The following is a 24801-nucleotide window of genomic DNA, read 5'->3' as shown; positions in this document are numbered from 1 at the left end:
ATACGTTAGCGGCCTTTAAGACCTATCTGGATAGGCACATGAACAGACGGGGTATAGAAGGATACAGGCGGGTTGGTCTAGATCGGACACGTGATCGGCGCAGTCATGGAGGGCCGAAGGGCCTGTTCCTGTGCTGTATTGTTCTTTGTTCTCTGTATTCGGGGCTTTTGTTAGACTGTGGAATGTTTGGGCTTCAATTCTGGATCACTTTCTCTAGCGTACATGAAAGGAAGCTTCAAAAGTCTGGGAAGGGATGTTTTTCTTGGGAGCTGCTGGCAAAACAGACAGGTTGTCGAAGTTTTGCATCTCGGACTCATCAGGACAAACACAAGATTTCAAAGGAAACAACAACTTATTATACTGAGCAAGGATCCATCCATTGCTGGCAAAAAAGAACATGGCCAGGAACTGTGCATCTTTTGGGTGAAACAAATGCTTGAGGGACAATAGTTCCCTGGTGCAATCTCCATGGCAGCGCCTTGACCAGAGTCAACTTCCCAACCAATCGGCTCCCTTTTCTCATGCCGTATAAACAACTGTTCCCTGTGAAATTTGGCGTTGTTGCATCTGTCCTGATCAGTGCAAGTGAAAACCTTTGACAGGATGTCTCTTTTTTCAGCAGTACCTAAGTTCTACGCCACCATTCATAATATTTTCTCTTCATAGTTGTGAGGGCTCGGAATTCAACCAATTAATTCTACCTCAGTTAAGTTTCCATTATTTGTCCAATAATGGAAACATGGAGGGCCGCAGTCTAACAAAAGCCCCGAATACAGAGAACAAAGAACAATACAGCACAGGAACAGGCCCTTCGGCCCTCCATGTTTCCATTATTGGACAAAACAATCCATTATACTCCAGTGAGTAGGGCAATATCAGTAATGTAATTATTACATTGTTTGAATATTTAAACAGCTAGGACAGGATGGGGCGTTGTTGGACGGAGATAAACATCAACTGAGGGAGGCAGTAATTTGATGAATGTCGCTATTTATCTGCGAGTTAAGACTAGCCACAAATGGGGTGGAATTTAATACCCTCCCTGAGGTGGGTTTGCAGGCAGTGGTGGAGGTGGGGTGGGGGTGGTGGGGGGGGGGGGGGGGGGGTGGATTAATCGGGTGTTTGATGGGGATCCCGCTATTTTCCTGACTCTGTCACAACGAATTCTCGGGTGGGGAAAGTTCAAAGACGGCCTTCCCGCCCAGATACCACTGAGGCATTGAAGTGGCAAATTAACGCAGTCGCCACTCGGGAAGGCGCACAGGAAGGCGCACTGTTTGTCGTGTTTGGGAGCCATCCCCTGCTGCCAGAACCCCCCTCCCCCCCACCTACCCCCTCCCCTCCCCCCTACCCCCCCCCCATCATGTTTTGTCCCCATCGATGGAAAGCATCGCAATTTCAAAAATTCTAATCCGTTCCCTCATCAGTTCAAATTATAACAATATAGGAGTTTCGCGGACTTTATTTGTGTCAAACAAACTAGGGGATTGCGTGGGCAATTCACAGCTGAATTGCAACTTCATTGCATATGCATTATTACACAGATAGGTTACTTGTTCGACAAAATTTGTTACAACACCCACAGCAGCATATCTGCCTTGTAACACTGGTCACGTATAATCTTCCCAACCATTGCCTCCTTACTGGAGCAGAACTTTCCTTCTTAAACTAATGGTGATTAATGAGCAATGGATCGATGTGTATTAACAATTGGCTCATGAAGAACTCAAATAGCTGCTGTGCGCTGCAAATGGCTTCAGACACCCTTGAAACAATAAATCCCCACCCCCACCATTAGTAATAGAGGAGGAATTTGATACAAAGTTTTGGGGAGAACTCTATTTTCATCTCCAAAATTATGCTGCATGTGTCTTAACTTGCAGCACGTCAAGTTCCCCTATCACTGCCGGGATCGCTGGCCTATGTTAGCTCCCAGTCAAATAGCGCCTTGATTTTCATGTCTTTGTTTTCAAGTCCCATGGTAGCCTTTGCCCCCGCTCTATCTCTGTAATCTCTCCCACGCCACAAGCTCTCAGAGATATCTGCAGTCCTCTAATTCTGGCCTCCTGTACATAAGTAATCATAATTACTTCACTGTTGCTGGCTGTGCCTTGATTCTTTTTATACGTCCCAAGCTCCTGAATACCCTCAAAGAATACATTGCGTTAGAATAAAAGACATCCCCTTTTTCCCCTTGGAGTCCATGGCGCCTGGTCCCCACTTGTGAGGGACCTCCAGCTAGGTGGGGGGGCGGCGGGGGGGGGGGGGTCTGGAGAATCTGCCCCCAAACCCAGTAAAGATATTTTGATGCATATCCACTGTAATCAGGTTCTCGCCAGTACTTGGTGAAAACCTGATCAGGCTAAGTGTAGCGAGGCAGCAGACGTGCAATGTATTTGACGCCCGGCGAGAATGCCGGTTTGGCCCTCATGTCCAATTCAATGGGCCATCACCAACCCTGTCTGGGGCTGGTGGCCCCATAGCTTCGACCCAAATATCGGGTAACAATCCAATAATTAAGGGTGCCGATTCGGACAAGGAAATTCACTTTTACAACTTAACTTTCTCCTCTTGGCCCCTCCTTCAATGGTCCACACCAATTTGAGTTCCCAAATCAACTTTTGGTCAGGTCTCTGTCTCTGGTAGATTGTAGCAGTATTAGGGCAGGCACTAGTGCAGCTCAGCCACTGTTACCAAGAATGTCTCACGTTTGTTTACACAAGTCACTCATGCATGTCCATTGTTGTGCCAAACTGCATGCAAACAAATTGGTACAAATTAGTAGGTAGACGGCTTAATTAGATTTTCCAGCAAACTTTGCATTGCGGAGTTTCTGCTTTATTTCTTTTCTCAACTTACTTCAACTTCCGATCCTCCAGTGTTGTTTTTGCACTGACAAATTGAATTATCTAATGATTTGAATGGAGCACAGTGGAAATTTAGGGCTGGAAATAATTGGAATTGTCAGATAATTTAAATGAGCGACTTCAAATCCGGAGAGGTAGGATCAGCCGGTTCTGCTGCATTACTTTTCTCATGTTTCCCAGCCAGTGCTTGGCAAACTCATTTTCTTATACGCTAAACCATGCTAACATGTAGCGAAAAACATTTCCATTATTTTACAGCTCTGATCAAGGAAGGGGGCATGGTTTATGACACAAGATGTTGGCAGACTTCAGAGATGACTGGATAACGCAGTTTCAGTTCAGGGTGGGTTTTCCGGGCCCTTCCCATGGTGGGACCTTCTCTCCCCCCCCCCCCCTTTGGCAGGTTCCTCAGCCGTGAGTTAGGTGAGCCACCCAAAATGCCATCGGCCACAGCGGGATCTGGGGGTGGGGGGGTTACAGTGATAGGGCGGGGGAGTTGGCCTAGGTAGACTGCTCTTTCCGAGAGTTGGGGCAGTCTTGACGGGCCTCCTTCTGCACTGTACGGATTCTATTGAAACATCATTAAAAAATCTGCCAGGTAATTTAGGGTTGATTATTGCAATGGTAGCCTGATATATATTATACAGAACCAGAATTCTTACAGTGCAGAAGGAGGCCATTTGACCCATCGACTCTGCACCGATCCTCTGGAAGTAACCCCATCTAACCTGCACACCTTTGGACACCAAGGGGCAATTTAGCACAGCCACCTTTGGACTGTGGGGGGAAACCGGAACACTCGGAGGAAACCCACGCAGACACGGGGAGAACGTGCAAACTCCGCACAGGCAGCGACCCAAGCCGGGAATCGAACCCAGGACCCTGGCTCTGCGAGGCAGCTGTGCTACCCACTGTGCCACCCGTAAAATATACAAAGTATTGTAAAATATTTACAGCACAGAGTACTTGGCCCAGAGGGTCCATGGAAGTGCAAATGTTTCACGTGGTCCCATGGGAAATGTCCCACCCAACTTCATCTAACCCCAAGAACATACCACTTTTGTTCCCCGTTCTCCCCCATCTCCCTCTCTTATTTGCCCTTAAATACATCAAATCTATTTACCACAACTACCCACTGTGGTCACAAGTTCTATATTTGTACCACTTTCCAGAGTAGAAAGAAAGTTTCTCTGAAATACCTATCCCTGCAATGCGTTTGGTCTTTTGAGTATCATAGTATAATAAGCTAAAAAGAAGATCAGGCCATACTGTTCGCAATCCTTCTTAATTTGGCCATAACGTTGTGGATCGGTGAGCTCAGTGGGTCCGAGATTAGGATGGCATTTAAAATCTGAATTCCCAAATCAGAGCTCACAAATCCTACACATGAAATTAGGTTCTGTTCCAGCGTGTGCTTCCACGCCACTCTCTTAAGGCCCCACCAACTTATTCATCCAGATTCACAGCTCAATAAAACTGTACAATGACAATGTTCTGATTAACATCGGCGGACTCCGTGATACCAAAGGGGTTAATTGTAATTAACAGTATGATTAACTGCAAAATTCTGGTCAAGTAGCTGTTGGGAAAGTTGCTGGAGAGTACATGAGACACAAAGCAACGATAGGACCCTGAATAATGAGATTACAATCTTCACTAAAGTCATTAGTTTCAGGATAAACAGAGAGTGACTCCACATAGAACATACAGTGCAGAAGGAGGTCATTTGGCCCATCGAGCCCGCACCAGCCCTTGGAAAGAGCACTCCACTTAAGGCCACAACTCCGTCCCATACCCAGCAACCTCACCCAACCCAACCCCTTTGGACACTAAGGGCAATTTATCATGGCCAATCCACCTAACCTGCACATCTTTGGACTGTCGGAGGAAACCGGAGCTCTCGGAGGAAACCCACGCAGTCACAAGGAGAACGTGCAGACTCCGCACAGACAGGGACCCAAGCCACGAATCAAACCTGGAACCCTGGAGCTGTGAAGTGACAATGCTAACCATTGTGGTACCGTGTCGCCCATGTCAGACAAAAAGACGTACAAAAGTACAGAAGGCCTGATTTAATGGAAAGTTTCTAAGTGTGGTAGCGAACGGGAACTGCTGCAAACATCCTGACCCTTGACCCGGCGAGGCCGTCATCGGTATCAAACGCTGATTGGTCCAAATAACGAGGGTCCATGGGCTTTGCACGGCAAATTAGGGTCCCGTCGGCAGTTTAGCCGGAACCGGTCCCGCCAGCTCCCCGCTAACAAGGGGGAGCTACACTTCAACCAATCCCACAGAGCAAACCCCACACAGCACGCACCCAGGCCACCAAGGAGACCAGCCCCACGATTTGTGGATGCCAGCCTGGCCAGAATGTTGGATGCGGTCGAATCCAGACAGGATGCCCTGTTCCCCCGAGGAGCTCGGTGGGAGGAAGTGGCAGCGAACCTCAGCTCGGGGAGCATCACCAGGACTGGCACCCAATGCCGTAAGAGGACCAATGCCCTCCATCAGCCCCTGCCACCAGCCTCACCCACCACCCCTGCCACTTCCTTGGAAAACCATACACCTGGCACTTGCTCTGCCCACCACCACCACCCCCCCCCCCTCCACCCCACCCCCGCCCCGATTGAGTAACCAATCGTGTGGCACACGATGCCCTCTCTGTCTCCCCACAGGAGAAGTTGGCCCACAATGGGAGTGGGCCCAGAAAAGTGGCAGGGTGACGGGCATCAGCGTCCTCACCCCTTACATGCAACGGGCCCTGGAGGTCGCGGGGGTGGCTGTGGACAGGGGATCGTTCCTGTTAATTGTCTGGAGATTGGCTTTAATTGGTGATTATTGGCTTCTCCTCACGCCACGGCTCAATGGCGACACCACCGTTAAATCACGTCCAAAGACTCTAAAGCCAACTAAGTGTTCCACATTGTCACAGCCAGATTCACAGCTCCAACTTTCTGTTATTGATCAGGAAGGGAGAGATCAAATATACTAACCATTCGTACCAATCCAGAAAAGTGTGAGGTACACTTGGGAGGGCTAAGGATTATACTATGGATGGAAGGACCCTGGAAAGTACTGAAGACCAGCGGGACCTTGGAGTGCACATCCACAGGTCCCTGAAGGTGGCAGGACAGGTAAATGAGGTGGGTGAGAAGGCATGTGGGATAAATGCCTTTATTAGCCAAAATATAGAATACAAAAGCAGGGAGGTCATGCTGGAACTGTATAAAACACTCGATAGGTCACACAACTGGAGTACTGTGTGCAGCTCTGGTCGCCATATTATAGGAAGGATGTGATTGCACTGGAGAAGGTGCAGAGGAGATTTACCAGGATGCCTGGGCTGGAGGGTCTAGGTTATGAGAAAGGATTGGATAGTCTGGGGCTGAGTTCCTAGGAGTAACGAAGGTTGAAGGGGATTTGATGCAGGTGAGTAGATTATGAGGGGTGTAGATTGTCCATTTGTAGAAGGGTCAATAACCAGGGTGTATAGATTTAAGGTAAGAGGTGGAAGGCTAAGAAGGGAGTTGAGGAGAAACGTTTTCATCCAGAGGGTGCTGGGAATGTGGAAATCGCTACCTGAAAGGGCGGTGGAGGCAGAAACTCTCAGAACATTTTAAGAAGTATTTAGATCTTCACTTGTGCTGCCATAAACTCCAGGGCTATGGGCCAAGTGCTGGAAAATGAAATTAGCGTAGTCAGATCTTTGTTGACCGGCTTGGAAACAGTGGGGCTGAATGGCCTCCTTCTCTGCTGTAAACATCTGTAAATCATGTCAACATCTTAGTCTCATCTTTTCTATTTTCATCTCTTACAACCAGGAATATCAGCCAATGTGTCAGGAGGATGGTCTATCCATTGTTCGAAAGGGCAATTGAAGAACTTAATAAATGCCTCGGAGATTATGGAATAGAATCGTAGAAAGGTTACAGCAGGCCTTTCGGCCCATCTTGTCCATGCCAGCCCGAGGACACCCTTTCTAATCCCACCTTTGGTCCATTGCCCTGTATCTTAGAGCACTTAAGATGCAGATCCAGTTACTTCTTAGAAGAGTTTAGAGTCTCTAACTCCATCACCAACTCGGCCAGACTTCCACTACCCTCTGCGTAAAAAAGTTCTTCCTCATGTCCCCTCCACACCTTCTGCCCCTTATCTTGAATCTAAGTCCCCTGATTCTTCACTAAAGGAAACAATTTTATCCTGTCAACTCAATCTCTTCCCCTTATCATTTTGTACGCCTCAATTAAGTCACCCCTCAGCCTTTTTTTTCCCCAAGGCAAATAACCCCAACCTACCCAATCTCTCCTTAGGAAGGATATTTTGGCCTTGGAGGGGGTGAAAATCGGTTTACAAAAACATTCAAACAAGGTGGTAAAATCGATGGAGGCGTAGCAATCATAAATAAATTTACAATTCGCCAGCATATTATTGAAGAATATAGATTTGATAAATTAATTAAATCATTCCCACTTATCTCTTTCAATTTCTTGTTCCTTGCTTCACCATGTTCTTTGTTCCTTCAGAACATTTTCTTCAAACTTTCCCTGTGATCTTGAAGAAGGGATGAGCTGTTGGAGAGAGAAGCGGGTGCCAAGGTCCCAGTCAAGTTAATGGAGAAACGTTGCAGGAAGCCAAGAACCGAGCTGGGTATTTGTATACCACGCCAGATCCTGTGGGGGGAGTGCAAGTGTGTAATTTACCGGTGCGCTAACGTTGTGTAACAGCTTTACAAAACCCTGGTTAGACCCCACGTGGAGTCACTGTGAGCAGTTCTGGGCACCACACCTTAGGAAAGATATTAGATCTTGCGGGGGGGGGGGTTGTTGCAACGTATGTTACAAAAATGATACCTGGACTACAAGGGTTAAGTTACGAGGAGAGATTACGCAAATTAGCTTCTGCTAGAATTTAGAAGGCTAAGAGGTGATCTAATCGAAGTCTTCAAGATATTTTCAGAGAAAGATACTGGGCTGGATTCTCTGTCGGCGGGTTCCTCCGCTTCGCTGGCAGTGCACCCATGTCCGGGAAGTTCCCGACGGCGTGGGCGTGGCCACAATGGGAAACCCCATTGGCCGGGTGCCCAGTCGGAGGATCCCATTGCCGACGGGGGCGCGTCGCACCAGAAAACGGGTCTGGCGGGATAGAGAATCCCGCCCAGGGTAGATGAAGATAAAGGGCGCGATTCTCCGAGGCCGCGCCGGTTGGGAGAATCGCCGGCCGTGCCATTATATCGGGCGACGCCAGTCCGACGCCGTCCCGCCATTCTCCCAACCGGCGAGAACGGCCCCGTCGAGTTCTGCGCCGCGCCAGCCGGAGAATCGCCCGAGACACTCACAACGGCGATTCTCCGGTACCCCCGCTATTCTCCGGCCCGGATGGGCCGAGTGGCCGCTCCGACATGATAGGTTCCCGCCGGCGCCGTCCACACCTGGTCGCTGCCGGCGGGAACTGTGCGGGAACACTGGGGGGGGGCGGCCTGTGGGGGGGGGGGAGAGGGGGGGTTCCTTCACCGGGGGGGGGCTCTGATGGGGTCTGGCCCACGATCAGGGTCCACCGATCGGCGGGCCAGCCCCTCTAAAGGAAGACCTCCTTTCCTCCGCCGCCCCTCAAGGTCCATCTGCCATCTTCTTGCGGGGCAGCCTCGGGGAGGACGGCAACCGCGCAAGCGCGGGTGACTTCATTTACGCGACGCCGGCTGCGTAATTTACGCGGCCCCGCTTTTTACACGGCGCCAAAGCCAGCGCGCGTAAAATACGCGACGCCGCTCCTAGCCCCCCGGGGCGGGAGAATAGGGGGCTGGGAGCGGGCTCCGACGCCGGAGTGAAACACTCCGGTTTTCACTCCGGCTTCGGGACTTTGTCTCCCTTTGGGAGAATCGGGCCCAAACTATTTCCACTGGTTGGAGATTCTAAAACTAGGGGGTGTAGTCTAAAAATTAGGGCCAGACCGTTCAGGAGAGATGTTGGGGAAAACTTCTTCACTCAAAGGGTGGTAGAGGTTGAAACTAGAACATTTGTTAATTTTAAATCGGAGATAGATTTTTGTTAAGCAAAGATATTAAGGCATATGGACCAAAGGCAGGTGTTTAGAGTTAGAGCACAGATCAGCCATGATCTCATTGAATGGTGGGTCAGGAATCGAGGGGCTGAATGGCCTACTCCTGTTTCTTTGTTCCTCTGCTATAACTTTGTTGGACCATTGTTTGTGCTTAAGGAAAACAATAAACTGGAAGAAAAGTTCAGGCAAGCAGTTAAAATAAAACACAGCCCTATCAAACTACTGCCTTCTTATAATGTGGTGGTGGCATACACATTTGCTACAATCCCACGATTGATTTGGATTTGGAGACAATTAAGTAACTGATTGCGACTCACCGTTACAATCGCACAAGAAAAGGCAACAGAATTGGACCTTGCAGCAGTCCATCCAATAGAGTTATTTGTTTTCCGCAGTCAGAATGAAGAGATTGGGCCATAACTTCCACCCAGCGGCGCACGGTCATGGCCCAGGGGAATTACAAGATTATAAAGTCCGCTTACCCGCTCTGGAAAACTTTGTTCAAACCTCCGCATGCTGAAGTTGCTTGGGGCAGTGTGACGCCACTTTGATTTGATTTGATTCGATTTATTGTCACGTGTACCGAGGTACAGTGAAAGGTATTGTTCTGCGCACAGTCCAGGCAGATCGTTCCATACATGAGAAACATAGGACATACGATAATACACAAAGCAAATACATAGACATCGGGTGAAGCATACAGAGGTGTAATGCTACTCCAGCGAACTCAGGGAGACCGTGCCCCTTATTTTTAGTACACAGGTTGTTAGAAAGCAGGATGGATTGACAGGTCCAATGAACATAGGCCAGGGGGAAGGCAGATGTCCAAGTAAGTGCATGGAATTGGGAAGGGGGAGGGGGGGGGCGGGGTCCAGGGTTTGGGGGTGGTGGTGTGGTGTGGGGGTGGAGTTTCCAGTCATGTCCACTACCGGGAGGTGTTGGGACAGGTGGGATCGGGTCCACTCGCATGGGTGTCGGGGTGCACTCTCAGCCTGAGGGGGAAATAGTTCCAAATGGATGTGATCACGTCTCTTCTAAAAGCGACGGAGAGCCAACTCCGTTAAGACTGCAATGTTCCAGTGAAGCTCAACGCAAAATGTAGGAACAACATCTCATCTTCCGGTTTGGCACGCTACATACTTCCGGTCTCAATATCGAATTCAACAACTTCAGATGATTAGCTCTACCCCACCTCGACCCACTTGTTTTCATCCCATTTCATTTTAAATGTCTTTTACCATTTTTCTTTCCTGTCTTTCTTTATATATATTTAACCCCCCTCCTTCCATCTTATCCACCTTTCCTTTTTTAAAATAAATTTAGAGTACCCAATTATCTTTTTTTTCCAATTAAGGGGCAATTTAGCGTGGCCAATCCACCTAACCTGCACATCTTTGGGTTGTGGGGGTGAAACCCATGCAGACACGGAGAGAATGTGCAAACTCCACATGGACAGTGACCCAGGACCGGGATTCGAACCCGGGTCCTCAGCGCCGTGAGGCAGCAATGATAACCACTGCGCCACCTTTCCTTACCCTTTCTCCCCTTTGCTTCCCCCTTCCCCTCCCCCACATCTACGTATGTCACAGTTTACCCTCTGATGTCAGTTTCTCTGCTGTTTGGCCTTTCACACCTTTTGTTCTCTCTGGGGACTGCCTTTAACATTCTTTCCCCTTGGTTTCTGTGGCTATTTGCACCCTGTTCCCTTGGTTTCTGTGGCTATTTGCACTCTGTTCCCTTGGTTTCTGTGGCTATTTGCACCCTGTTCCCTTGGTTTCTGTGGCTATTTGCACTCTGTTCCCTTGGTTTCTGTGGCTATTTGCACTCTGTTCCCTTGGTTTCTGTAGCTATTTGCACTCTGTTCCCTTGGTTTCTGTGGCAATGACTCATCTTTAATTCTCTCACCCCACAGTATAAATATTTCCCACTTTCCAAGTCTTTTAGCTTTGACAAAGGGTCATCTGAACTCGAAGCATTAGCTCTTTTCTCTCCCTAAAGATGCTGCCAGACCTGCTGAGATTTTCCAGCATTTTCTCTTTGGTTTCAGATTCCAGCATCCGCAGTAATTTGCTTTTATTAAGAGTCCATATGTTAATATCGCACATTGCTGTTACAAAGCTGCCTTCATGATTCAATTAGGAAATGAATACAGGGAAACAAAGCAATCATCCACATGATTTAAGTGGAGAGCAATAATGATAAACTCTTCCTACAATAGGTAATAAAAGTGACACGGGAGCGGAGGACAAATTGTGTTTACAACATTATGAATTAGTAAACTCAGTATGGGAAATTCACTGCCAGTACTCCAGAAATGCTACTCCCTGTTTTCAAATTTTAAAATGTATCAAAAAGTGTTGAAGAGACATGCTGCTGAAGTTTTTCATCTTGCATTCATCAGGACACACACAAGAATGCTCAATTTCAACAACAACTTATGCTACAGGAGTAAAGGGTGCTGATTGGCTGGCAAGTTGACTCTGATTGGCCCAGGTATTGCCATGGAGAAAGTAGCAGGGAACTATAGACTCCCCAAACCCCTTGGTAATTCAAACATGGCGCAAGACCTGAACATATCCCTTGGCCTAAATTTTCAGGATGTCGCGCACTCGGCATCCGCTATCCTGAGAGTCGGCAAAAAGCTCAATGGAATTGAATCCATTGAATATTGATTGGCAGCAGGTGGGACCTCCGTCTGCACTTGGACAGCAGTCCCGCCTTGGAGAGCTGTTGGCCAATCAGTTTGGCTGACAGCTCTCCAGCCCTTCCACTCCACACTTGGATCAAAGTTCCGCCTATGGGGAGATATTGGCCAAGCAGATGAGCCAACAGCTTTCTCACCCCTCCGGCCACAGCGCTGCAGTGGCCAGAAAAGGCACTGCAGTGCTGTGCTCTAGACTAAGTCCCAAGCCCGCACTTCAGGTATGCACCAGGGGTCCTTGTGAGGGGAGGATAACAATTTTCCTGGGGGGTGGGGAGGGGGTGGGGGGTGGGAGGGGGGGAGCAGATGGACGATCTCCATGTTGGGTGGCTTGGCCAGGGGAGGGGAGAGTGGGCCGGAGCTCACAGGTCCCTGAACGTTGGGCGACACAGCCTGAAAGAGCCTTCTGATTGAGGCACCCCCTCCCCTACTTCCTTCCCGCCCAAGTTGGAGCGTGAAACCTTTTTCAGTTTTTGACCATTAGTCATTGGACTTCTGCCAGCCTCAAAATTAACGTTAGGGGTCAAAGGCCCTTAAGTGGACATTAATTCCATATCCTCTACCCTCATCTCAGAACCCATTGGGGGTGGCGAGAGTAAAATTGCAGCTCTTTTGTTTGCAGAGAACAGGTCCCTGCTTACGATTGAATCATAAATCAGCAATGGTGCTTTTAGCTACGCTAACAACCAATTTAAGACAATCAGTCGAGTTCATAACGTGGTTCATTTATGTCTGCTCGATGCATCATACATTCATACGCAGAAACCCATTCCCTGCAAACAAAAGGAATATGTTCAAGCCTGGCGCCTTTCTTAAATTTCACCGGTGGGTTGAGGAGTCCACAGTTCCCCATTGCTTTCACCATGGCAATGTCTCAAGCAATCAAAGTTGACTTGCCAACCAATCAGTATCCCTTTCTCCAATAGTATAGATTGTGTCGATCGTTTGAAATTTGGCATCCTTGTGTTTGTCCCAAAGAGCAAAACGAAAATCTCTAGCGACGTGCCTCTCTTTTCAGCAATGTTCAAGTTTGGTCTAACAAGTGGCCATGTGTACCAAAAGGTATTATGTCAAAGTGTAATTATTATGGAGAAGTGCCGAGTGATAAGTATCGGACATAATTCAGAAGAATGCGTCAAGTCTTTTTTTTTTGGACCAAACCCATGAATGGGAATCGGAAAGCGTCACAACAGAGTTCACTTTTACCTCTCAATGCTGGCTAATGATAATATTCAGCCAACTGACGCAGATAAATAGAATACTTTCAGCTTGTGGAATGTGGCTTCGACCTTCAAGTTCTTATCACCAAGTGGGAATGGTTGCTGATTGTATCTGTGAGGGCAGATTGCCTGAAGTGGATAAGTTGTTAATTTCAGAGTTGTTAATATGATGTTTCAAAGCCTGAATCCTTTGGTGGAACAAGCCTCACGCTGAATTGAGCTCTGATTTGGTATGACTCAGAACAGCACTATGGTAATACAAGCTGATGATTACTGGCACATTGGACCAACAGAATTCTCAAATCGCCTATTATGCATAGTCATATGCTTGGCGTGTGAATTACTTAAATTTTACTGCCAATCCTAAGGGAAGAAAATGACCTTTTATAACAAGTAGAATAATCTAACATTCATACTTTGTGATTTTGTTGAGGATATAGCTGCATTAAGATTGAAATAAGATTCAAGCAGAAATATGGTGGACTTGATTTGACCCTCAGATCTGTTAGCTCAGGGGCGGCATGTGGTGCAGTGGTTAGCACTGGGACTACGGCGCTGAGGAACCGGGTTCGAATCCCGGCCCTGGGTCACTGTCCGTGTGGAGTTTGCACATTCTCCCCATGTCTGCGTGGGTTTTACCCCCACAACCCAAAGATGTGCTGGTTAGGTGGATTGGCCACGCTAAATTGCCCCTTAATTGGAAAAGAAAAATAATTGGCTGCTCTAAAATTATTATTTAAAAAAAAGATCTGTTCGCTCAGTTGTATCTGGAAATAACAGCTACAAATTCCATTAAAAAAAATATTTGTTCATGGGACGTGCGTGTTCATCTATGATTCTATGAATTGGGGATGGGCAGAAATGCTGACCCAGCCAGCAATCCCATGAACAAATATTTTTTTAAATGATGCTTGAGAAGATGGTGGGTGAGCTGCCTTCTTGAACTGCTAATGTCCATGTGTTGTCGCTGTCATGATATTCAGATAAACATCGTGGTGCAAACACACATACACACTGATGGACAGATCAACGGACCAATCAACACACACGCAACATCACAGCCAATCACAAGCAAGGGCACACGCACTATAAAACGGGGAACACCACAGTTCCCGCCCATTCCAGCAGGAGACAGCTCAGGGCACAGAGCTCACAGCAAGCCACTCAGACATACACCATGTGCTGAGTGCCTCTCCAAGATAGTGTTAGGGCTGTGTCCACAGATTAAAGGGTAATGAATGAACCACAGTAACAAGTTTACAGATGTTGTTATTGATAGTAATAAAACAGAGTTGTACTATCTGCAACCGTGTTGGTTCGTCTGTGTAGCAGAGCACCCGACACGATATTAGCTGCGCCCACAGTGATGAGACGGTGGGAGTTCCAGGATTTTAAACTCAGCGACAGTGAAGGGACGACATTATACATCCAAGTCAGGGTGGTGTGTGACACGGGGGAGACATAGGAGCCAAAGTAGGCCATTCGGCCCATCGAGTCTACGCCGCCATTCAATGAGATCCCGACTGATCTGATGTGATAATCCTCGACTCCATTTTCCTGCCTTATCCCTGTAACCCTTGATTCCCGAACATATTAAAAATCTGACTATCTCAGCCTTGATCATACTTAATGACCCAGCCTCTACACCCCTCTGTGGTAAAGAATTCCACAGATTCACCATCCTCTGAGAGAAGAAATTCCTCCTCATCTTTGTCTTGAATGGCTGACCCCTTACTCTGAGATTATGCCCTCTGGTCCCAGACTCTCCCGCTGTGACATTAAGATAAATGTACAGAACTGTAAGGATTAATGTTATGTCCAATCAACCACTAAAGGGAGCTTGATGTAGAACTATACAAAGCATTGTGGGTGAGAGGTTGAGGAGAAACTTAGAAGACAGACTGTAGGAAAGATAGTGTGAGTGAGAGCAGATCATAGTTAACATATCAGTGTAGAGATTAGTAGTAGATGAGTGTAGATTGTATGTTTATTATCAACTGTTTATTATCTAGGAGTAAGTGTCGAATCCAATTAAGTAGAGTACATAATTATCTAGCTTTGTTCAATATAAAAGCTATTTGTGGTCTTTGTGAACACTACGCCAACCATCCTAGGATTAGAACCACAAAGAACACCACACCCGCAAGGGGGGGTGGGAGAGGTTAGTGGGTTTTTATTTGTGAATTGTGTCTTTATTTGCTAACACTTCCCAAAGTGCTTCAAGGGAAGTGTGACTAATAAGATTTGCTGCACAAGATGGTACTAGGCCAGATGACCAAAAGCTTGGTCCAAGAGGTAGGTTGTAAGAAGCATCTTGAAGGAGGAAAATGAAGTAGAAGACAATTAGGGAGACAATTTGGGGCTTTGGGCCTAGGAAGCTAATTGCATGGCCGTCAATGGTGTGAGAATGAGAGAAGAGCAGAGATCTTGGAGGCTTGCAGGGCTAAAGGAGGTTACGGGAGGTTACAGGAATTGCAAGGAGCAAGCAAATGGTCAAGACAAGGGTGAGAATTTTGAGGTTGAGGATTTTCTTTAGAAAGGTGGCTTTATTACAGTGGATTGGGGGAAAAGTTTGGAAAAGAAAGTGTTTTTTTTCATTTCTTCATAGGATGTGCGCGCCGCTGACTGGGCATTTAAGAGTCAATCACATTGCTGTGGATCTGGAGTCGCATGTAGGCCAGACCAGGTAAGGATGGCAGATTTCCTTCCCTAAAGGACATTAATGAACCAGGGGCGGGATTCCTCAACCCCCCGCCGGGTCGGAGAATCGCCGGGGGCTGGCGTGAATCCCGCCCCCGCCGGTTGCCGAATTCTCCGGCACCGGATATTCGGCAGGGGCGGGAATCACACCGCGCCGGTGGGCGCCCCCCCCCCGGCGATTCTCCGGCCCGCGATGGGCCGAAGTCCCGCCGCTGTCAACCCACGCCAGCCGGCGAGGATTGAACCACCTTTGGGACGGTGGGACACGGCGGCGCGGGCGGGCTCCGGGGTCCTGGGGGGGGGGCGCGGGGCGATCTGGCCCCGGGGGGTGCCCCCACGGTGGCCTGGCCCGCGATCGGGGCCCACCGATCCGCGGGCAGGCCTGTGCCGTGGGGGCACTCTTTTCCTTCCGCCTTCGCCACGGTCTCCCCCTCCACTGCGCATGCGCGGGGATGCCGTGAGCAGCCACTGATGCTCCCGCGCATGTGCCGCCCGGCAGAGTCAGTTTCCCGCCAGCTGGCTGGGCGGGAATCAGTCCGGCGCGGGCCTAGCCCCTCAAGGTGAGGGCTCGGCCCCTCAAGATGCGGAGACTTCCGCACCTTTGGGGCGGCGCAATGCCGGACTGATTCACGCCGTTTCTGGCGCCGGTCGGCGGACATCGCGCCGATATCGGAGAATCCCGCCCCCGATTGTTATGATATTCAACAATGGTTTAATGGTCATCGTTGGACTTTTAATTCTAGATTTTTATTGAATTCAAATTTCACCATCTGCCGTGGTCGGATAAGAACTCGCTCCCTAACAGCACAGTGGGTGTACCTACACCACATGGACTGCAGCGGTTCAAGAAAGCAGCTCACCATCACCTTCTCAAGGGTAGTTAGGGATGGACAATGAATGGAAACGCGTCCCTGCTCGCAGTGAGGTCTTTACCCTTCCGTGCCCATCAATGGGCCAGGTTGGCTGGTCAATCAAGTGTACAGTACAGAAACAGGCCATTCGGTCCACTTGACCATGCCGGCCCTTATGGTCCACATGACCTCTACTCACCATATTTCATTTCACCCTATCATCATGTCCTCCTTAATCCTTTCTCCCTCGTGTGTTTACCCAGCTTCACTTTAAAACAACCATATTATTTATATATTATTCACTTCAACTGGGGAGATGGCGGTAATGTCATTGGACTAGCAACGCAGAGAGCCCAGGCTAATGCTCTCAGGATATGGGCCCAGCAGCTGGTGGGATTTAAATTCAAATCCTCTGGAATAGAAAGCTCGTCTCAGTAATGGTGACCAAGAAACTATCATCAATTGTTGTAGAAACCCATCTGGTTCGCTAATGCCCTTTCGGGGAGGAAATCTGCCATCCTTACCTGGTCTGGCCTACATGTGACTCCAGACCCCACAGCAATGCGATTGACTCGTGACTGCCCTCTGAGATAGGGATGGGGAACAAATGCTGGCCTTGCCCAGTGACGCCCACATGCCATGAAAGAAGAAAGGAAAAATTATTCAATATCCACTTTCTTTCTTAATCTTTGTGAGGTAAATGTGAGGTAATGCATTTTGGAAGGTCTAATGCAGTTAGGGAATATACAGTGAATGGTAGAACCCTCAAGAGTATTGAAAGTCAAAGAGATCTAGGAGTACAGGTCCACAGGTCATTGAAAGGGGCAACACAGGTGGAGAAGGTAGTCAAGAAGGCATACGGCATGCTTGCCTTCATTGGCCGGGGCATTGAGTATAAGAATTGGCAAGTCATGTTGCAGCTGTATAGAACCTTAGTTAGGCCACACTTGGAGTATAGTGTTCAATTCTGGTCGCCACACTACCAGAAGGATGTGGAGGCTTTAGAGAGGGTGCAGAAGAGATTTACCAGAATGTTGCCTGGTATGGAGGGTATAAGCTATGAGGAGAGGTTGAATAAACTCGGTTTGTTCTCACTGGAACGAAGGAGGTTGAGGGGCGACCTGATAGAGGTATACAAAATTATGAGGGGCATAGACAGAGTGGATAGTCAGAGGCTTTTCCCCAGGGTAGAGGGGTCAATTACTAGGGGGCATAGGTTTAAGGTGAGAGGGGCAAGGTTTAGAGTAGATGTACGAGGCAAGTTTTTTACGCAGAGGGTAGTGGGTGCCTGGAACTCGCTACCAGAGAAGGTAGTGGAAGCAGGGACGATAGGGACATTTATGGGGCATCTTGACAAATATATGACTAGGATGGGAATAGAAGGATACGGACCCAGGAAGTGTAGAAGATTGTAGTTTAGTCGGGCAGTATGGTCGGCACGGGCTTGGAGGGCCGAAGGGCCTGTTCCTGTGCTGTACATTTCTTTGTTCTTTGTTTGTTTGTCTTGTAGGGGCGAAACCCACGCAGACACGGGGAGAATGTGCAAACTCCACACGGACAGTGACCCAGGGCTGGGATTCGAACCCGGGTCCTCAGTCCCAGTGCTAACCACTGCGCCCCCGAGTTGCCCTCAATCCTATCAGTTCTAGTGAACCTTTTGTCTTTGCATCTTTTCCAATGCCTCCACATTCAGAAACCAGGACGGCGCGCAGTACATTAGCCTGAGGTATTGCTGACCTACCTGTCTCGGTCGTCAGTCTGATTTCAACCATTCACCCGCAAGCATGGCATCTTGCGACTGGGAAGATAACACAATTGCAAAAGCAATCTCGTAGCCTAGTGCACAAATCATCTCCTTTTACTCACTACACAACCCAAATGATCTCGATCGTCGGCTCTGCTCGACTGGACTTACTGGCCCCAGATCAATAGGCTGTCGTTTGCACTCGTCATCGATGAGATGCCAACACAGTAGGATGAGAACCACCAGGCGTAATAAAGAGATTTGTCACTTCAAATAAATGCGTTTTATGTAATAGGGATTGCCTAAAGGAGCGGATTGGCAGGGTAATAAAAAACAGCAACACCTCAAGTTGAATAAGTATCTTTCCATGTATTCAGTATGCAGGAGGTGTTTATAGCTCAGGTGTACAGCATTCCATGTAGTTATTCTGTAAAGCCACATAATATAACTACAGTATACTGTCACAGGGATCTCAGTGGGCATGTCAACTTATACAAGTAAAATAGGTCTGCAATGGTAACAGCAAAAGCAACCGTGCACATTATAATAAGAGCCACGCTGGTGTGTCTTTTTCTAAATTCATTCACGACATGTGTGCCTCTGTAGCTGGGCCTGCATTTATTGCGCATTCCGAATTGCCTTTCAACTTTACAGAGAGATCTGGGAGTTCAGGTCCACTGTACCCTGAGTTCAGGTCCACTGTACCAACGCAGGTCGATAGAGTGGTCAAGAAGGCATACAGCATGCTTGCCTTCATCTGACGGGGTATTGAGTACAAGAGTCGGCAGGTCATGTTACAGTTGTATAGGATTTTGGTTAGGCCACATTTGGAATACTGCGTGCGGTTCTGGTCGCTACATTACCAGAAGGATGTGGATGCTTTAGAGAGGATGCAGAGGAGGTTCACCAGGATGTTGCCTGGTATGGAGAATGCTAGCGATGAAGAAAGGTTGAGTAGATTAGGATTGTTTTCGTTGGAAAGAAGGAGGTTGAGGGGGGACCTGATTGAGGTCTACAAAATTATGAGAGGTATGGACAGGGTGGATAGCAACAAGCTTTTTCCAAGAGTGGGGGTGTCAATTACAAGGGGTCACGATTTCAAGGTGAGAGGGGGTAAGTTTAAGGGAGATGTGCGTGGAAAGTTTTTTACGCAGAGGGTGGTGGGTGCCTGGAACGCTTTGCCAGCGGAGGTGGTAGAGGCAGGCACGATAGCATCATTTAAGATGCATCTAGACAGATATATGAACGGGCGGGGAACAGGGGGAAGTAGATCCTTGGAAAATAGGTGACAGGTTTAGATAAAGGATCTGGATCGGCGCAGGCTGGGAGGGCCGAAGGGCTGTTCCTGTGCTGTAATTTTCTTTGTTCTTTGTTCTTTCAGAGGGTATTTTAAGAGTTAACCACGTTGCTGTGGGCCTGGAGTCACATGTAGGCCAGACCAGGTAAGGAGGGCAGATCTCCCTCCCCCAGGGGACATTTGTTAGCCAGATGGCTTTTTACAACAAGCGGCATTGGTTTCATGATCATCGTTTGACTTTTAATTGCAGATTTTATTTTTTTTAAATGAATTCAAATTTCACCATCTGCCGTGGTGGGATTCGAACCCAGGTACCCAGATAATTACCCTGGATCTCTGGATTACTAGTCCAGTGACAATACCGCCACCTCCTGCCCTAATTAGCTTTGGGTCCGGCCACAAATTGGTGGAAAAAAACCTGCAGACCATCCACCCTGGCATTATGACCGCGATGCCTCTCCTTTGGGCCTCTGGAATTAACCAGATCAGAGTTGGTTAGGATGGAAGTGAGGCCTACTTTAAATCATTACCATCATCAAGATTGACAACTGAATGTATCTCGGGTGCCCTCAAATTCAGCTAAAACTAAAACTTAGAAGCTTTTATTTTATCCTCACATGGGCCTCCTGTTGCTAAGCAACCCCTACTAGTTCTATTTATTCTTAATGCCATGACCTTCTCTAAGCACAATAGAATCACAGTTGGAACTGTGATCAGCCTATCAGAAGCCAGTGTTCGGATAGGCCGGGCTCTGACTGGTCAATTTGATTTCTTGGTTCTTCTTTGATTTGTGATGTTGCTCTTTTTTTTTTAATCTTTTGCTTCTTCAGCTGACTTGTGCGGACCCCAGTTTGGAGACCCCTCAGCTCGACAATAATGAGGGTAGAAGTAGTGGTCATGGTGTCGGACGAGCAACTCAAAGCTAGTGTTCAAATCGCACTGCTGTGGTGTTGTCTGTGCACATTTCTGTACATAGTTAGCGATGCGACCTCCAACCAGCTGGTGGCGATAGAGATCTATCATGTGACTCGAGACACCTGCCAGTTGGTAGTAAGTCGTACAAGAGGATAGTTGCACCTAACGTAGCTCCAGGAGAATTCACTGAATTCATTTAGTAGCCATCATCTGTATTATATTTTGTTAATTATCTATCCAAGTGCTTGTTAATAAATCATCTTTCTAGTTAAATAACTATATGCTCTGTGCACACATTGCCACGGCCATAACACAGAACACAACAAATGTGGCAATTTTACTTGAGTCATACAGATCGTTCACAGAAGTTGAAATTGTTTTCCTTGCAGCAGAGAAAGTTGAGAGGAGATTTGATCGAGATGTTCAAAACCTTGAGGGTCTGGGCATGGTGGATAGGGAGAAATTGTGCTCACTGGGTGGAAGGATTGAGAACGAGATGGCGCAGGTTTAAGGTAATTGTCCAAAGAAGGAAAAGAGACATGAGGAGAAAGTTGTTTCACACAGCGTGTGGTTAAGATCCGGACTGCCATGCCTCAGAATGCGGTGGGGGCAGATTCAATTGAGGTTTTCAAGACGGAATTGGATTATTTTGTGAAAAGGAAGAGCTTGCCGGGGTATGGGGAGAAGACAGGGGGACTGGCGCGAGGTGCATTGCTCAATCGGAGATTCGACACAGACATGCTGGGCTGAAAGGCCTCCTTTTGTGATTTGACTTTTCTTCTGATTTGATCTGATTTATTGTCACATGTACCGAAGTACAGTGAAAAGTATTTTTCTGCGGCCGAGGGAATGTACGTACATAGTAGACAAAAAGAATAATCAACAGAGAACAGTAATTGGTTACAGTGCGGAGTAATTATATCAGAAGAGGAAAATAGTTTGAGTAGGTCAGAACGCCGACAGGAAACGAAAGAAAAAGGACGTGGGAAGAGAGCTCTCAGAGAATCGCCATGCTCCGGCTCCATCTTGATGTAACAATTCTGGGATTCTGAGTGGCTATCTAGGCTATTTCAGTGTCAACCTCTTTGCTGTGAGTCTGGAGTCACATATAGGCCAGACGGAGCACGGGCCCCAAAGAGTATTAGTGAACCAGATAGATATTTATGACAATCCAACAGTTTTGTGGTCAGAATCATTCAGTTAAGCTTTCCTATCCAGGTTTCTTGAACTAATTATATTTAAAATCCCCCCAGTTGCCATGGTGGGATTTGAATTTGTGTGGGTGCAAGTTATTTGTCCAGCCCTTTCGATTATCAGACCAGTAACATAAATATTATATTCCTGTGCCCTCATCATTATTGAGCAGCTGTGAGAGGAATCTGTTCAATGGGATGTATAGCTTTCCTTTTGAAGAGAGAGACATGTTGTCAAAGCTTTTCATCTTAGACTCATCAGGACAAACGCAATTTGGAAACAGAGCTATTGATTGCTAAACAAGCAGCTGAAGAGATTGTTTTTGCTGTTACTTAAGGGCATTGATCGCCTTGTCTCCAAAAGCCGATCACCCCACGGCCCCTACTCCATATCTCCAACCCCGCCCCTAGGCAATATACAGTCGTCAATCTGCCTGGTTTCCCCAAATTCTCCTAAGTTCCTCAACGAAAGGAAGCTGTATTATTGACTCTTCCACAAATCTATAATTTGTTTATCAGAGACGGCACGGCAGGATGGAGGCACAGTGGTTAGCCCTACTGCCTCACAGCGCCAGGGTTCCCGGTTTCAATTCCGGCCTTGGGTGACTGTGCGGAGTCCGCACTTTCTCCCCCTGTCTCCGTGGGTTTCCTCCGGGTGCTCCGGTTTCCTCCCACAGTCCCATAGGTGAATTGGCTACGCTAAATTGCCCCTTAGTGTCCAAAGGTTAGATGGGATGACATGTTTGCGCGGGCGTGGGCCTGGGTAGGGTGCCCTTTCAGAGGGTTGGTGCAGACTCGATGGGCTGAATGGCCTCCTTCTGCCTGTAGGGATTCTGTGATTCTATTCTATGATTGTCCACTTCAGTGTTACTATGGCAGCCAAATACCCTCTGCCACATGTTTAATAATAACACAGAAGCAGGCATTCCCTTGACTTTTATTTCTCTTTCAAAAAGAAGAAATTGCCACGAGCCTAAGTGACTTCAAAGCCAAATTAATTCATGTTGCCGATTGTTGCCATGGAAACTGTCCCATTGTCATCTGGGTTTATCTGTGCATCAACGCTAAAATGGAACCACCTATATATTTGTAGCTCAGCGCTCTAACAGTCTCAGATCTTTCAGGTCATTGATTGTTAATGTTCTCCATCACCTCGGAATTTAATCATTCCCCCTCTGCCCCATATGTGAGCCTAATGGGTGGCTGGTGGTGCAGTGGACCAGTCACTGGACTGGGAACGCTTAAGCTCTGGGGACGAGGGTTCAAATCCCACCAAGGAAGGTGGTGGAATTTAAATTCAAGCAATCAAATCTGGAACTATAAAACTAGTCTCAGGACCATGTAACGATTATTGGAAAAAATCCAATCAAGTTCATTAACCTCCTTTAGTGAAGGAAATCTGCCGTCTTTATCCTGTCTGGCCTCCATGTGATTGTACAGCAATGTGGTAGACCCTTAATAGCCCTCTCTGGATGAAAAGACTGGAGAAAGTAAGATGTTTCAAGCTAATAAAGATTATTTAAAAAACGTTGGTGTCCAGTTGCATTCCCACAGGTTTGGAATCAGATGAACAATTATATACATAGCTGTTGTGGAAGCTTACCGTGGGCAAATTGGCGACAGAAAGTGAGCTGCAGCTGAATCTCATGAAGAAAGTCTGTCACCAGATGTTATCATGGTTGGCCCACCTTTACTACACCACCTCCATTTCAACTTACGACGGCCGCTATTTTACTTCAACTGTAATATTTTCCATGTGGATCTACATTTAAAGTCAGATTTTCTTCATGAGATTCAGTTGCAGCTCAATTTTTGTCAAAATCTGACTTAAAATGTAGATCCACATGGAAAATATTTCAGTTGAAGTAAAATAGCGGCCGTCGTAAGTTGAAATGGAGGTGGTGTAGTAAAGGTGGGCCAACCATGGTAACATCTGGTGACAGATTTTCTTCACCCCTCCATTTTACGGGTCTAATAACTTGTATCATGCAATAGAATTAATGATGTGAACCATAATGCTTGGAATTGACGATATAAGCCCAACATATTCCCTCCTGTATCTTAAAAGCTAAACATTCATTTTAGTGCGGAGCAGATGTGTTGGCGTACTGGATCACGAGGGCACAGGCTATGTCCTGCATTCAAAGCAGCAGAACTCTATCCACTTCATTGTTTCGGCTGAAATATGTCGAGCTCTTGTCAGCTCAGAATGAAGCAACTATGAGGTCGGTCTTGGTAACCGTGTCGCGATTCTGCACTATGAGGTGTCAGCTGTGATAGCCCAAATCGCAACTAAATACCCACCCACAAAATGAACCCTCTTTTCCCAACAGGAGTCCGGCTGCAGTATTATTTTCCTTCCTTGGTCCTTTGCGAGATCCACAGAAACAGGTTCAACGTATTGGTCATCTCGACAGACACGTAACAAAATATAATTTCTTCTCCCCCTTCCAATGAAAGGCAGGCGACATGGGGGCGAGTGGCGTGTGTGCCACCTAGTGGCGATGAGATGCTCAAACCTTACATGCATCTGCTCAAATACTATCCGTCAAAGACAAAGGAAAGCCCCCTCTATCGTTTAGTAACGTCCTTGCGATAAGTGCCTTATAATCTTTATTATTGTCACAAGTAGGCTTACATTAACACTGCAATGAAGTTACTGTGAAAAGCCCCTAGTCGCCACGCTCCGGCGTCTGTTCGGGCGCTCATCTAAATGCTTTTTAAATATTGTGAGGGGTCCCAACTCTGCCCCCCTTTCAGGCGGCGAGTTCCAGGTTCCCACCACGCTCGTGAAGCAAGAAGATGCACTGAAGCGTAAAGTAAAGCTTACGGGCGGGATTTCCCATCCTCCCAGCCACGTGTTTCTCGGCAGCTCGAGGTGGCACGCCGTTCGCTAGCGGTGGGGTTCTCTGCTCCCACCGCTTGTCAATGGAAATTCCCATTGGAGACACCCCACGCCGTCGGGAAATCTACAGGAGTATTCCGGCCTCCGTTTCTATGTTGTTCTATCTTTGGACCTTCAAGACGCTTGCACTACAACTGATTCCTTTGCAGCGGCCTTGAAATGATGCTGTAAACAAGAATGCCCGTACAAAAGCCAAATGCATTCCTGCATGATTTTGCCAATAGGTATGCCAAGGCACAGTCGCATTTAGCACTGCAGCAGCTGAGCGCTACATTAAAAAGGGAATGGGAGCAGCACGGTGGCACAGTGGTTAACACTGCTGCCTACGGCGCTGAGGATCCGGGTTCAAAT

The sequence above is a fragment of the Scyliorhinus torazame genome, chromosome 30 (assembly GCF_047496885.1).
Source record: "Scyliorhinus torazame isolate Kashiwa2021f chromosome 30, sScyTor2.1, whole genome shotgun sequence".
Classification (NCBI taxonomy): domain Eukaryota; kingdom Metazoa; phylum Chordata; class Chondrichthyes; order Carcharhiniformes; family Scyliorhinidae; genus Scyliorhinus; species Scyliorhinus torazame.
This window is presented reverse-complemented; position numbering follows the sequence as displayed.